Here is a 16,625-nt window from a genome sequence, read left to right as displayed (position 1 = left end):
ACACTATCTTCTAGCCCACACTGTATCCAGAGCAAGAGTAGGAGGAAAGGACTCTACCTTTACTACCACGACCTCAGATGCAATTACATGGATCTTGGAGAATATAAAAAGTCAAAGATAAAGTAAATGGGCCAAAGGCACCAAACAAGAACAAATATGACTAAACACATTGCAAATAAATATTGACTGAAGAGGACAAAATATCCTCCAAGGTATCTAGACTGTTCCCCTGTTGCCTCAGTATTTATAGCATTATCTATATTTTGATCTCAACTCAGCAAGGGGAGCTGAGTTCTAGTCTTGCCCACCCACAGTTAGGAAGTGATGGTGTAGAGTGGGCCAGGTTGGACAAATATCTTAACAGTCCCACATTAATAGATGTGCTTGCCTTACCTGCTATGTTGCAAGGTGATTCAAAATGAGATCAATTGAGAGTAAGCTCTGTCCAAGTAAGTGACTGGTGTGTGTGTGTGTGTGTGTGTGTGTGTGTGTGTGTGTGTGTGTGCACGCCTTACCTGCTATGTTGCAAGGTGATTCAAAATGAGATCAATTGAGAGTAAGCTCTGTCCAAGTAAGTGACTGGTGTGTGTGTGTGTTGTGTGTGTGTGTGTGTGTGTGTGTGTGTGTGTGTGTGTGTGTGCGCGCCTTACCTGCTATGTTGCAAGGTGATTAAAAATGAGGTCAATTGAGAGTAAGCTCTGTCCAAGTAAGTGACTGGTGTGTGTGTGTGAGAGTAAGTTCTGTCCAAGTAAGTGACTGGTGTGTGTGTGTGTGTGTGTGTGTGTGTGTGTGTGTGTGTGTGTCTTACCCTGTGGAAATTATCCATGTATGTGCGTCTTGCCCTGTGGGAACTATCCATGCAGCAGGAAGTTTGGAAGCAACTGAAAGAAGTCCTTCTGTCTCCAGAATAATTCATTTTTGGTTCTAGACTGACTGCTTCCCTTCTTCAGTTGAATATGTGAATAATCTACTATGTATCCCATCATGAGTGAATGCCAGAACAGAGAGGGGAGCTCTGAAATCTTAATGGGTTTTGTGGCTCTCCTTAGTTTGCAGAGAACAGGCTTAATCTTAGCAGGTTAGACACACACTGTGTGGGCCTCTGCATGCTGTGCACCTTCCAAAGCAGTGCAGATTTGTGCAGTGCTCTGGTCTCCTCATGATGGCTTTATTTTCAGACATCAAACTTATGAGCTCAAAAGATAAATATTTTGAATTTGTTTAAATAGTATGATTTTTAATGTTTCACTTTTATTAACATCTTTCAAGTATTAAATTCTAGCCTTTTTTTTTAAATGCCTCCAGTCTTGGGTTTGAGTCCTTTGGAAGTCAACATTCACTTGTGTTCCTCATCAAACAAAACTGGTAATCAACTGTATTACTGGAAGCCTACTACTGAGGGTCTTTTTTTTATTACATCACCAAAAAAAAATAATTTTCTTTAAATGAATTTTTAAAAAGTAGTTTTAACAAGAGCAAATTTGCTAGTAATTAGATGAACCAGTCTTGTCTTCCAGCACTTGGAAGCATGAAATTCATCAGAAATCTCATAGCATTAATTAAAAAGAATTTATGTTTTTTTAATAAAATGCTTCATGTTTTAGCTCCTTTATTCCTCCACCAAATGTGATTATGTGGGGGCTGAAGGGAATTCAGGTTAATATGTTGACACACTTAACAATGCAGGGTCATGTTGCGCAATACGCTTCACTGGTTTAGTCCTGTGCACCCCTGACAGGGCCTAATCATCCCCTGCCCTAAAGGCAGAGGGAAAGAGAGGATTTTAATTACTGCTCTGTATGCAAGTTTGCCAGCATTAAATTGAGACATAATTAGGCCTCTGAATTTTAATAATTGTCCTAGCTAATTGGGTAGACAAGTACGTTATGCAGCATGGCGTGATTAGATAATTAGTATTTCCAAATGACAAACTTGGGCTCTTGATTACAAATTCTACATGAAGGGGGAAAAAGGTAGCAAGCAGATCTTTATAAGTCTATTAAGGGAGAGTTTAGCAATGTTGGTAATTTAAAGTCCATTAGGAGGTAACTTTTCATTCTCAGAGCCTAGGGTCTGAGACAAGGGCCTCTGGCCAACTCTGGTTCCCACTTAAGGTTGCACCCCAGGGTGCCCTGCTTTCTCTGGAGTGTGCTGCATCCTCCCCTGTTCCCAGCCCTCACTCCAAGCTTAGCAGTCATCACTGACCTGGGGTGAAGTCCTTTTGGCAAGACACCAGATGGCAGGTGATAACTCTGAAAAAGAAATCATGGGACATAGGAAGGGTAGAACAGAGAGGGGGGAATCCACCCAGGTTGGGAGCACTATTGTGTCTTTCCTTTGCAGACAGCTGTTCTTTCATTCTCCTCCCATAATTCACCATTCTCATTGTATTATCAGCTCTACTGAAATCTTTTCAGTGGAAAATCTTAAATCAAAACCTTACATTTTTGAGGCATGATATTATTGAAGTGAAGAGCATGGGTGCTGGAGACCGACCTAGGTTTGAGATCATCACTTACCAGAAGTATAACCTTGGATAAGGTACTTAATTTTGCCAGCTCTTAATCTTTTCTTGGCAAATTGAAGATTCTTCCACATAAGTTTGTAGATAGGATTAAATAACATTATACATATAATTTAAAGCACAGCGCCTGGCAAGGAGTAAGTGCTCAATAAATATTAGCTATTAAATGCAAATTACACCAATTACTTTAGAAGGTACAAAGCGAAGGTGCTGGGTCTGCGTCTTTGCTATGTCAATGCTCAGATGAAGGCTCCAGAGCCGCTTTGCTTTCTGAGGAACATGGTGTCCCATTTACGCTGGGGGGAGGCCCAATGGCACCGGCTGCCTCTAGAACTCAAATGCCTGACCACATTTCCCTTCTATTCATTCTTCAGAAGTTGGCATTGCAGACAAGCCCTGCCATATGGAAATCATGAGCCCAGTTAACCTAAGAAGAATGTGGTATAAACTCTGCATCTTACCTCACCTTGTGACTCACTCTCCACAAATGTCACACAGTAGGACTTTGGGCTGCTATACTTTTCTCACAATATTCAGTAGGCTGGGCTCTAGAGCTGTTTCTCAAGCCAAAGGAATATTAACTGGATCCAAACCAGAATCCTCCTAAAAATGATCGCTAAGTGGTTGGCAGGTGAAAATATGATGATAGTTTATTAAGGGAAACTCAGAGGTTCTTAATGCATATTCATGTATAGTCACTGAGGATGACTATAAGTAAAACAACAATGTTTACACGAGTTGGTCCAGGCAAGTCAGCCTACCAGACTAAGTTAGAATTTCTTGTGACTTTCTCAGAACTTTGTTCCATCTCATTTATGAGTGACGAAAGAGTTCTGACAGAGATTCCAATTCAGAATGCAGGGTCCTCTTTGTGGTAAACTTTTTATCACCCCGGCACACTCTCTACAGTGCATAACATTTAAGGAGTAGACAGTGGAGGACAGCACTCTGAGACCCGAGGAAGAAAAGAGATTTAAGTATACAATGCAAGCACTCTCCTAGAAGCTAGAAGCAAAGAAGATATTCTCTGTGATGGGAGTGAAGACAGAGAGACAAAGAGTGAATCATCCTTATGCCTGATCTGTACTTACCCAAGGCACCCTCTCCTCTTGGACCCCGAGACTCCCTGTTGTTCACAGGGATGCTGCTCCCGGGGTCACACAAGTGGCCAAGAGAGTCAGCGCAGAGCTCTCGCTCTCACTGCCCAGACGCCAAGAGGAAACACCCTTGAAGAAAGTTGGGAGAGGTAGTAACCGTCATAGGGTTTTTCCCCCCACCGCCCAATGCTGGAGCTTCTTCTCCCCCGCTCTTTTTGAGTAAGTGCGTTTATGACTGATCACTCAACACCTTGTTGGTTCTGATTGCGGAAAACACACCTTATAAATATACGATAACCATCCTGTAATAGAGAGTGTGACAATTTACTTCACAGTGCGTTTCAGGCTGCTAATTGATCGTTTCAGTCCAGGGACGATTTGGAATAAATTATAGCCATCAAAAGGATCTCACAGCTCAGTTCGGCGGAAGGCTCTCCGTGTCGCTTCGCGTTTGTCTCCCGCTGGCAGAGCGGAGGGGCGGAGCGGCCGCGGAAGAGCAAGCGGGCGGGCGGGCCGGGGCGGGGCGCGCGGGGCTGCAGGGCCGCAGCCGGACGCTAGGGGCCACCCTTCCTAGGAGGCGGCACGGGCCTCCCTGCTAGGGCTCCGCTCCCCGGCGCGAGCCCGCGCGCCCTCCGCAGCGAGGTCCCTGCGCTCCCGGCCCGGCCCGGAGTGGGTTCCCCTCCCGCCCGCCTCCTCCGGCAGGCGGCAGCGCCTGTTCTTGAGGTGAGAGGCTGCGTCGGGCTGAGGGCCCTACTTGGGGGCGGGGGTGCCCGCTGGAGGCTGCCCGTCTGCGGGGCTTACCCGCGGAGACAGACGGGGTTACGCGGGCGCTGCGCTCCGAGCCCCGTGGCGGGAGCAACGAGGCGTGGAGGCGGCGCGGCCGTAGGGGGCTTTGTGTGCAGTTGGATTGGCGGCTTGGGGAGCTTTGGTTCTCACGCCGCGAATGGGGAGGAGCGCCTGAGAAGTGACCCAGCCTCGGAGGGAGCCGGGCCCACGGCAGAGGCCGGGGGAGGCCGAGGAGAGGGCGGGCCGGGCGGGTCAGCGCCGCGAGGCGAGGCGGGGTCGCCGGGCGCGAGGTCGCAGGGGCCCGGGGCCCGCGCTGCAGAACGCGGCCCGCGGAACCGCCTCAGAGCCGGGCACGCTGCGCCGGGGCCAAGCGGAGGGGACCGGACCCTGGGCCAGCCCTCGGCCGGGTCTGGCTCCCGGGCCGCCTCAGACACGGTCGCCTGGCAGCCCCGGGCTTCGATTTCGTTTCCCAGCAAAATGTGTGCCGTTGTGTGCTGATCTGGAGAAGAGAGACCCAAAGGCCTGTCTCTGGATGGCATTCGAATTTTGAATCCAGTCGCGGCCTCCCCCACCCCACCAACGAGACCTCCAGGCAACTTTCATTCTCTCTTTAAAACTAAAGCGTAAGAAGGATTGAGACCCTTCAGCTCACACGGAACATACCCCTTTCACCCAAAGTGCTCAAAGTTGGGGTCGCACGCTCTTAGTTTTTTGGTCATTTGTCATGCTAATAAATTATGTCAATCTAAGGCATAGTTGTTTCCACGCAGGCGATTTTGACAGCAATCTTCGTGCCAAGCTATTATGAAGTGTGATGTTAGTGCGTTCTGGAGGACGGATAATGTATACAAACGCCAGTTCTTGACACGCTATCTTACACGGAAACGTCTGAGACCATCAGTAAGAGGCATTTTAATTCACACACCAAAAATATTTTGTTTGATTGACATCTTTCAAGATGCTGAAAGAGGTTGAAGCATTAATCATTTCGTAGGTATTTATCGATGTACTCACAAAAGTCCCTATAGGAAGGAAGAGGGTTTTGTCTTATTCCTATTATATCATAACCGGGAAACAGAGATGTTGTGTGTTGTACCAAAGAGTCCATAGTAAGTCAGTGAGAGTGCTCTATGAGACCAAGCATCTTTTACAGCTGGAATAATTGCAAAAGGAGGAAATTAGTTGTGTTCATACCTGTTGTGAGAAATAATCATCTGCTAGAATAAATGAGACCATAAGCTTTTAGCACAAATGCTGGATGTGTGAACTGATGCATTTATCCCAGGTATGGAAGTCTTGTAAATATTACACAAAACTCCCAGTCTTAATGATTACTACTTCCTCATGGATATTAAAAAGTTTGATTTTATCAGGAGTCACTTTAAACAAGTGATTAGGTTCAAAAGTATGACTAGGGCCCTGCTGAATGAATTAGGAAATCTAAAGTGATCCAAATCTAAGCATAATGCTTTAGACTTAATACTATGTAATAGTTAGAAGCTGTATTTATGAACTAAATCCTGTTGGAGTCAGTTTTACACATGGACTTCACATGTGTTGACCCGAGATAGGTTTTCTTTTCTTCCATTCATTTATACAGTATTTAATGATTACCTAATATATGTACTCCTCTTTACCATTGAACATAATCCCTACAGGCATATAATAAATAATTTTTGAAGTGTAACTAAAATATGTTTATCTTCTCCTGGCTCCAAAAACCTCAAGGAATATTATTACAAAAGAGTTTAAAACTGTGAACTTTCATTTATACAAATGGAAAATTTTATTTACTCTTAAGTAGTAAATCAAGGGAAGGAAAATCAGAAAGTTATCTCCAAACTGTGCCCCATTCAGAGTACCATGTTTTTTTCCCCTCCTTAAGACTTTCAAAACAAAGGTTAAAGGACTGACATGATTAAATGGGCTTATGATCTTTTATTTTATGTATTTTTATTTTATTTTATGATCTATTTATTTTGGAATGTAGTTTTCCTAAATGGTTCTGGCTCCTTGTATGGCATGTTGGACTGGATGGTTTTATGTGAGTGGAAGCACTATTTTTTTAGTTAAAATCAAAACCACTTACCCTTCTTTTCCCAGCCTGAAATAAGAATTGCCTACAGTTAAGTGAAGCAAACACATACCAAATAGTCACAAGTACACCTTATTGAAATTTCTTTTCATTGGTTTAATAAAAATAGAAAAAGATACCCATATGTTTATCACCATTATTTCTCATATTATTTCTTGGATAATGCTTGAAATAATTCAAAATGATGTCTAAGTCCCTGAATATCAAGACATTTTAGTGTGAAATCTGTAAAATGCACCTAAAGAATGAAAAGTTTTATAAAGTACCATAAGAGAAGATGTTAAGAAAATGTTGTGTAATTGTAATATTGTGCTATAGGGCTGAAACTGTATAACCAAGGTTATATATACATATAACCAATATGATCAACTGTACCAGTATTTGCGTATGCGTTTAGTGAGTCCACATCCGTGAGCCATCATGGAAGTCTGTCACTTACTACAGTGACAGACTTTCTGCTGCCTTGCAAAAACCTATTTTGCAACTCTTCCTTGGGCACTATTTTCAGCACACATCTTGTTAAAAAGCCTTGGAAGTAGTAAGTCATCTTCTTCAGTGTCCTGAGGAGTAGGGTGGGCCATCAAGTTAGGGCAATATAATTTGGGATCAAAACAACCAGGAAAACAGTTAGATGGCTTTCTTGAGTAGCTTTAACACTAGTTCCAAAGTCATTATACAAATGTGGTTTTGAACAATGGCAGCGCCATTGGAATAAAAGCTGCCAAGTGAAACCTTTAATAAAAGTGCTTGTTTGGAGTATACTTCCTCTTGATTGTCAGTGAATTATTAACAACAGTCATCTACATGTATGTTGTGTAGTACACTGTGTACTTGTATATAAGTAAGGCATTGGTTTGCAGTACATATTACTTCAGGAAGTTATATAGTGAAGAATTTTGATTGATCTAGATTTTATGAGAGTTTATTTTGCTATTACAAAACCTGTATGGAATTGTGCAGGAAAAATTCAAGATGTCGTGGCTAAAATCAGGATTGCCCTACATAGTTTTATAGAATTCATGCCTCACATTCCTTGAAATATTTAAAAAAACCATTGAAGTTTGATTTCAAACTTCACCTGTATTCTACTTAGTGAGCAAGGCTTTGGTCATTACCAAAATAACTCAGTGATCCTTAGACCTTAGGTGAAATCTAACCTGTATGTTGAAACATTTATCATTTTTAGTAGCTGGTTGTGAATATAGAGTCCAAAGTAGATATGTAGTACAAGCATCATGTACTGCTTCAAGTTAACAGTATACTATCTACTCTACAAAATACAGAATCATGAAACTCCTCACCCAGTGAATTTAAACTTTTGTGATATTCAAGGCCAGAATGTGGGAGAGGGGATAGAGAGACAAGGAAAAGAGAGAGGGAGAGGGAAAGAGGTAGGCCATGGGGCTTTTGAATCATAATTAGTTGAATTCATTTACGGGAAGAGTTTGTTGCTTTCCAAAAACCATCAGCAAATAATTTAAAACCTGAGGAAATAATTCAAATTTAACTCCAGCTGAGACTATATGGAGAACCTAGAAAAGCAGAAAAAATGTAATTAGCTGAGTACAAATTTTTCGAAGAGTTCTGGTCTAACATCTTTAGTATTATAGAGAGGGCCAGAGGATCATTAGTGATTAGCAGGGATGCAGACCATAATGATCAGGAGAGATCAAGGCCAGGGTACAAAGATGAAAGAGCCTTTCTGTTCGAATTGAATGTAGAAAATGCTGATGGACTTACAGAGGGAAGGTCATCCAGCAGACAAAGAAATAGGGCAACAGTCCCAGAGCAACAAATGTGTTCCTGTCTCTCACCCCAGAGTTCGATTGGAGCCACATTTGAGCTGAGACCAAAAGAATGTCTTTATTTCAGTCATTTATAGGGCCTGGAACTTTGAGTCTGCCTGCTTTGATGAGCTTGGGTTATTGCCCAGAAATTAGGGAAGGGGACCTGCTGGGCTCTGGATACCAGGGTTACATACTCAACTAAGAGGTCAGTGAGGAAGGTGGAAGGATCCAATTCCAGATCTTTCCTGGTGAAAGACCCTGAATTGTCCATTAGGTAAACAGAATAGCTCCTAAGTTTTATGTTACAAGAGAGTATGAGGTACCCAACAAACCACCAATAAATAAAGACAATTGTGGAAAAACAAGTGACAGTGATATTAGTCTTTCTTCTGAGATAGGTAGCCTAACTCTCATGCCTTCTCATCTATATACTTAAGAAGCATCCAAATATTTCTTGAATCCAAATATCAAATTTTGTATATAGTGTTTATAGCTTCAGGATTGGGTGGAGGGCCCTTTATATGGCTCACTTAGTTGTAATAGAGAACAGTTGGTGTGGCTTGAGGCCCATCTTTCTCAGAGAGATTCCCGATGTTAGATTTACAAAGTTCACATGTGGATCCAGAATATAGAGAAGGTGGGAACTTGCACTGAGAATTGGGAAAGTATCATAATAGAAAGAATCTTGGCCTAGGAGTAGAGACTAGGTTTACCATGTACCAATTGTGTTACTTGAAGCAAATTTCAGTTTCCTGTGGGAAAAATGTATATAATAGTAAAACCTTCTGGAACTACTTCAAAGGCTAATTTTGAGCCTCATCTCAGGAGAAGTAAATGGAAGGATGTGGTTTATTAAGAGTTGGGCCACAAGTTTTGTAGGTAAAGGTAAGGGTCATAGCTCTTGAGCTATGCAGATATTTAAATGAAAATATAAGTGAAGATGGACACCTACTTTTGGGAACTTGGGAGAATAGACTTGTTTTAGCATGGATACTTGAGACAAGTAAATAGCACAGTTATATTCCTCCTTTCTCGAATTCTTAAGTACACTATTGCCACTGCAAGAAATTTTTCTTTAACACTTCCTAAAGACCTGTTGGGTGTAAGAAACCTGCTAACTTGCTTCATACGGTTAGGCCCAGTTCTTCATGATTAGCACTGAAGGCACAATCTCCAGGTAGGGAAAAGTAGCCAGACTTCCAGGCCTTGATGCTTGTGCTCTTAGAGGTTCCTCTTTTCCTAGATACGTCATTAATCCTGGTTGCCAACTTCATGTCTAGAGGAGAACAAGAAGCTGGCTGGAGTTCCATGTGTTGGCTTAACTGGTCAGCTGTGAATACTGTTTTGCAATTGTTATTCTTCCCACAGGAGCAATTCATTTTTGCTGCAGAGACAGCAAGTCTTCCCTGCCCTTACAGGCCGTTAAAAAAAATTAACTTGTATCATTCATTTTTCTCCTCCCTTTCTCTGTGTATTTAAAGGTACAGAGGCTGCTGGGGGAAGGGCAGTTTGCTTCTCACAGAACCACCACAACAGATACAATGTGGTCAACTCTTGCCAGCATTGCAGCATGGCTCTTAGAAAAGGGGAGAATTCTAAGAGGTGGTCTGGGATGTTATGGGTGATATACACTCATCCTTTCTTCTGCTGAGTCACAGAATCTACCCTTCTGAAAAGTAAAAGCAGTGCTCCTTGTCTCAAGTCATGGTTAGAGGGGTGTTCTCTGGAGGTTTGTTGAGTATCCTCCACATACTGACACTTCATAAATTCACATTGTGTGAGGCACACATGTATCGAACCAGTGCAATGTATTAACTAAGGAAAAGGGCCATTTGATTCAGACAGTCTGTGTTTGAGTATCAGGTCTACTACTTACTTGCTGAGTGGCTTGGGCAAATTTATTAATCTCTCAGCCTCAGTTTCTTTAGCTGCAGAATGACAATAATAACAGTTATGTGTTTTTAAGGATTGTACAGGAGGTGTGTGCTCAACATATGTGAGCTGTGTTATTAGGCTCTGGAGAGGAATATAAAGAAATATAAGGCAAATGCCCATTTTCAAGGAGCTTGCAGTGTGGTTGGAAAGGACTGAGTGAAAGAAAACTGACATGACAGTATGGGGCGGAGAATGGGAGTGCCAAGTAAGTGCTACAGCAGTCTGCCAAGGACCAGGCTAATGGTGAAAGATTTCAAGACAGAGGTGGGAATTTCTCTTTGGAATTTACAGGCTGGGTGGGATTCAGTTATATATAGTGGAGTTGAGAAGGCATCCCATATGGCAGGGAGAAGGAGCGCTCAGAAAACACAGTACAGCATGGGTGGGAGCATGCCAGAGTGGAAGGTAAACTAGCTTTTGAGCCAGGTAGATAAGCATAAGAATCCTATCTCTGCTGTGAGATCTTGGTTGAGCAAGTACCGTAACTTATTTAGTCTTGGCCTGAAAATGGGTATAATATCTCATTAAATTAAAGGGATTAAATGAGATAATGTTTGTAATGTTTAACTTGGTGCCTGATACCTCACCAGTGTTCAGTAAAAGGAAGATAATGCATGTGGTGTTTTCAGGAGATGATGGGCGAGCTGTCTGCCTAGAGAGCTGTCTTGCCATGTTTAGGCCAATAGTGGAAAATAAACCAGAAATGTACAGTTAGTGCCTACGGGGAGGGTGGAGAAGACGCTTAAAGACCAGTTTAAAGAGCTGGAGCTGTTATAGGTTATCAGAGCTACAAAGCTTTCTAATAAAGTGAGGGTTTAGGATAGTTAATCTCAAGGCACTCTGCAGGCTGTTTTGGAGGAAGAGGAGACTCACTCATGCACACTAACATAAGGGTCTAGATTAGGATAGTGCAGGGTTAGCAGACCTGGTTGTGATCTCTTTAGAGTTTCTTCTGTAAAAGGAGCTTAGGGCCCAGCATTGTGGAGTTAGGGAACCTTTGTTTTGTTTGTACACTCCTAATATCTAGTGGGTCAGTTGTCCAAAATAAAACTAGTATAGATCTGTAAATTGGAAAATAGAACTCACTCTGTATCCAGGGACTATAAAAGGTGGAAAGTAACTTTAATGCTAAATAAACCCTAGAACTTGTTTCTGCTTATGAAATAGCCCTTTTAAAAAGCCCCTTCCCCTTCCTATTAATGAAGGTGAGTGTGTACCTATCACTGGCTTTCAGGAATGTACAAGTACAGATCATTTGTAGCTCTGTGGAGTTTGAGGTTAGGATTGCAGTACCAAATGTTTCCCTTGGAAGGAGGATGCACATGTGAGGGGACTGTGTTCAGTGGCTGACAAACACAGGAAGGAGATTGGTGACAAAGGAAAAGGCTGGCCCTGTGAGGTTAGTGGCAATGTCCTGTCCCTTCTGAGCAAAAATTGCCGGGGCATATTTGAGGCAAGGAGTGTATTTTACCTCTCATCTCTTGAGTTTATTTAAAGCATCTGCTGGGATGGGGGCTGAAAGAAAGCATGATGTTGTAAGGCTGATTAAGGTGCAAACATGCAGATTATATCTGGCTCCCAACACTGCTTTTCACTCCAGCCTGAAAACAGAAGACTGCAAAAGAAAACTGTTCCAAGGGAAGGAAGGGGAGAAAGCAAAAGACATCTCCTCACTTTTTAATGAAAGAATTTTTTGAATACATATTATTTTGGATTTCTGGTATCCAGGCCACCCTAACAGATCATCCCAGTTAGCTCCAGGCTGAAACCCTGGCCAGGGGGTTCCGACCAGGGGCAGGCGGCCCTACGCAGAGGGTCTTCAGGATGCTGCTGGTTGTTGTGCTGAGGGCACCTCATCAGAGACAGTCTCCTTCCCTGTGGATGGCAGGCACTGGGCCTTGGTGAGGGCCTCCATTTCAGATTTCAGCCTTGTCCCCTTCTCCAGCCCCTCTGCCTTCTGCTCCTGCAGTGGGACCTCTCTTGTCTCTCTTTCTCCTTTTTTCAATTAAATGAATTAATTACCAGGCGTTTAACTTTTTGCCAGACTCTTTCATTATGACCAGAGTTGGTGCTGAGCAGCAAAGGGAAGTAATAACATTCCCAGTGAGAGGCAAATCCTGTTAATGAACAAATTAAAGTTCAAACAGTGATTCAAGTTCACAACCTCTCGGTGGCTCTTCTCTTTAATAAGAGTTATACATGTTACTTTCCTCGCTCTTTTCTCCCTTTTATTACTTTTTAAGCTTTTTCATCAGCACTGCCGGGGCATATTTGAGGCTCCCAACCTTTCAGCGCTGACAAGGACTCGAACAGTTATAATCCCGTCTTAATTTGGCAACTTTTTGTAAAACACATAAAGCGCCCCGGGTCACCTTTGGTTGCTGGCCCCGGCGACCCTATAGCTTCCACCTCCCACCAGGGCTGCCCCTCTGGGTTTGCATTCTTCCCCAGCAGTCAGGGTCTGATGACTCAACTTACCGCCGGGCACAACTGTGTAGGGCCAGGCCGCCTGTGGCTGAGCCCTTGCCTCTCTTGTTCCCTCCTGGTTCGTAGTTTCCACCTAGCTGGTCGCAGCGCTTGGGGGAAGGGGACTCAGCGAGGAGAGGGAGGAGCCTACGGGCTGAAAACTGGGAACCTTTATGGGGAAAGGAGTTTGAGGTCCGGAAGTATGTTTGACCAGACCACCTCCCCACCACCATTACCCATCGCTTTGCTGAGAGCACCTTGCCTGGAATGGCACAGCAAGGTCCAAGCCCCCTTGGCCCTGACCGGAGCCAGCCAGCCGGAGCCTGGTGGGAAGGAGCCCCGGGGCCGTAGGTGCCCGCCTACTTCTTCCCCCTCTTATTTTTTTCCCCCTACTGTGGGTTGAGTGAGGGTCTTTTCCACCTCCGCGCCTGGCTTCTCAACACCATCCCCCGAGCGTGGCTTGATATAATCACCATGACAACTGCAATCTACGAGCATACACATAATAGAGATGAAATAGACAAAAGATTAGCATGCCATGAAAAGTACAATAAGTTTCTTATTTAGCATTTAGATAACTGTCTTTCCTTCGGAGCAAGCTTCAAAGTTGAAGCCAGTTTAGACCAAGAGGATTAATTCTTTCTCCCGCATGCTTCATTGAATCTCTCATTACCAAACTTTGTCTGTATTGATGTAAGATTTGATTGAAGATTAGAGCATTTAGCAAATCTTGCTTTTCTGCATGTATCAGGTCCTTTCAAGCACGGATCGCAGTGCCCAGTGGTCAATACCCTTACTTTTATCCAGTGTCTGCTTCATTTAAACTTAATCAACTCCATCAACGAACTGGAACAGGGAAACGTCCCTGCAGTAAGAATGTTGTGCTTTTGTGGGATAATTCTTTGCTCTTTCCTGATCCGTTTGTGTTAAATCTAAAATTGCACTATGATGAACTTTTTTTTTTTAATCAATATGATAATGACAATTGGGCCTGAACGCTCTGGTAGGACTTAGAGTGGAGCGGGATCTGGTTTCCATTACCAAAACAACTTCTGGTCCTGTGATAGTCCGCCTCCTTTTGTGTGGCTTTAATACCTTTTCTTCCTGACATTGAATATTGCTCAAGCTGGAAAATGATGCATCTTTGTAGGGAAGGTTCATATGTCACAGCCAGAAAGTGAAGCAGACCGATTGGTTGTGTGAATTATCTGACTTGCTGCAGTGAATTATTTGCACTGTTTCCCTACCTAGTCAACAAGTTCCTGAGGTATAGTAGAGATCAATCAAAACTGACAGCCTGCGTGTGAAGGCTTTACTGTGTAAATCTGGCGCACTCATCCTGGCCATGCGGGCCCTGGCATCTGTATATCATTTTTATACTGCTACCAGTAGGGCAATTTCAAAAGTATTTGCAAGGAAAATGCGTGTCCCCATCTGTTCCTGGAAGCATAAATGTGCCACCTTCGGAGGGTTTTCACTGGTAATCATATCTTTAATGATCAACAGACTAGTGATATATATTTTTCCATAAAATGGGGTTTTCTTCACTTTATTGTGATTGGCTAGAATAAATAGCTTTTCCATATGTTAGGGAGATAAAATATAAGATTAGCAGAGGTTGTTTGTTGGATAGTAAACAAAAGAAACAATTCATTCCAAATAATCTGTGAAAAGAGGCAGCGACAAAATTAAGTTGCAGTAACAGAGCATCTGAGGCCCCACATTAGAATACAGACCTTGTTCCTCCTTGGAAAAGGAGCCATTTAAGAGCAGAAACTCAGAGTCTCTGGAGGACTCTGGTGGCTTATTCTCAGAGGCAGGGGAGGGAAGGAGCAGGGGAAGAAGGAGAGGCTAGAATAATACTTATTTGTTCTACTTCAATTTTAAGTTCGTATTGCCTTTTCCTTTATTTTTACCCGCTATTTGCCTGCCCTCACTGCACCCTGGGTAAGTTGGTGGGTGGTGTGTTTGGAAAGGAGGAAAATGCTGCCCTGTTGAGTTTCTCTTCAGGCCTTACAGGAGATGGGGATTGATACCTTAAGATGAAATTTGGCTTCCTCTGTGAGAGATTTCTCTTCCCCCACGGAAAAGGGTGACCTTAGAGGCAGGTACCAGCCATTTCGTAAAATTCCAAAGCTATGCAATGACAGAGCCTGGAGATAGCCAATACCCGCCTGAAACCCCCCAGGAGGTGTTTCTAGTGATCTAATCCTATCTACATATGTTACAGTCTGAGGATACAATCAGTCCCTAACCCTTCTCCCCTCATATACCCACGTACTCATATTCTTCCCACTCAGCACCCCAGAACCTCCCACACTCCCTTCCCCCTTTTTTTAGATGCAAGCACTCTTAGCTCCTGGGGAAATTTGGAAGCTTCTTCCCCAGGATCTCTGTCCAGAGGTTGCAACTGCCTGCTCAGGAACCTCTAATTCTATAGGAGAGAACTTCCTGTTTCACAAAGTACTGACATTAGTTGCAGGACACCTGAATCCAAACAATGCCTTCAGCCTTCCAGCTCTCCAGAAAATAGGTGCAGAGCTGTTTATTTATATTTATTATCCACAAGTCAGGAATTGAGAACTGGGGGTGGGGTTGCAGGAGGAGTTCTCTCTAAACACTGAGAATAGGACCAGTTAGTAGGTTAACTGTTAAGTTGGTTCTTTATTCTTTACTGCTAGGTATTAATTGCCTTTTTCCCCTTAGGATAATGGTGGGGGGAAGTTCCATCTTTCTGTACAATTTCCCACCCCTGCCAATATTCCACAGAATTTTTTTGCTCTCTCTAAATGCCTACTGCTCTCACTGCAACAGGAGTGTGTGGGCGTTAGTTTCAAAGGGGAAAATGGGGTTTTCATGGTAAAAGTCCAAAGCAGAAAGTCTCTACTAACATCTTAGACCTAACTTAATGTTAATTTCCTGGCCCCAGTAAGGCTTGGGAATGACTGACAGAAGAAAAACAGCTCACCCCAGGCCCATGGCCAGAAGAAGATAGGAAAGCCACCATCAAAAGACTTAAAAATTTCCCCTTAATTTTAGAAACATCTTACAGGCTGAGTTGCATGTAGATAGGCTTAGACCATGTAAGATTTAGGTATGGATCACATTTTGCCTGATCTAAAACCAGATGTACCATAGTATTAAGACTAAAAGGGAAGTCCCTCTTGTGGTTTCCACATTGTATTGTGATACACTACAGATCTTCAGTCTTCAGTGAGCCTTCTTGCCACAAGGAAACTCTGGCATGTGGTGTGTATGAAACATAATTTGCACTCAACTTGAAAAACTGAATTTCCTGATTTTTATGTATTTTAGTTTGAAACCCATTTTGCATTGAATTTTTTTATGTTTTCATTCAATGAAAGGAAGTAAAAAACTTACCAACTGATTATGTGCGGAAGAAATAAATGTGTGGTTTGCTCTTTCCCTTGTCCAGGAGGACAAGACTGCTACTACTACAGTTGGGGAATTTCTCATTCTGTGCTCCTGTGCCCAGGGGTCCTGTCTAGCCCACAAATCTCTGCCAGGAACGGTGCTGTCCACACCAGAGTAGAAGACATCTGCAGAGTTCATCTTTGGGGTTCATTTTGGCTGAGGCTCCGAACCATAGAATTGCAGGCATCCAAGATTTTCCTAAACCCTAGGTTGGAGCCATTTGCAGCACATAGTCCTTCTCCACTTCAAATGACCCTGTACACATGCACATCCATAGCAGAGATGGAAGTCTTGGCAACTATAGGACAAAGATGGAAGATTTTAAAACAAACACTGTGTTCAGGGTGAAAATTACCTGTACCAACAATGTTTTCCCTCCACAGTGTCACTGCCACCAAGCAACCTCATCAGTCTGGGCTTATGTCATTGAAAATGTGCTTAATTCCAGATATACTCCTCGATAGCTATATGTATGTGGCAAGTGTATTAATCAAGTTTAT

General features: G+C 43.2%; 1 long non-coding RNA gene across 1 annotated transcript in view; it reads left to right on the top strand.

Moving 5' to 3' along the window:
* The first annotated feature begins 4,181 nt into the window (after positions 1 to 4,181).
* The window catches only part of LOC118914419 (uncharacterized), a 12,556-nt gene continuing 112 nt past the window's right edge, over positions 4,182 to 16,625 (top strand). The window contains exons 1-3 of the long non-coding RNA XR_008997061.1: positions 4,182 to 4,344; positions 5,178 to 5,307; positions 16,127 to 16,625. The exon at positions 16,127 to 16,625 is cut by the window's right edge and continues 112 nt beyond it. This is a non-coding gene — a long non-coding RNA (uncharacterized LOC118914419). The remainder of the gene's footprint in view (positions 4,345 to 5,177; positions 5,308 to 16,126) is intronic.

Source organism: Manis pentadactyla, chromosome 4, assembly GCF_030020395.1.
Source record: "Manis pentadactyla isolate mManPen7 chromosome 4, mManPen7.hap1, whole genome shotgun sequence".
In the NCBI taxonomy this organism is placed as follows: domain Eukaryota; kingdom Metazoa; phylum Chordata; class Mammalia; order Pholidota; family Manidae; genus Manis; species Manis pentadactyla.
This window is presented reverse-complemented; position numbering and strand designations above follow the sequence as displayed.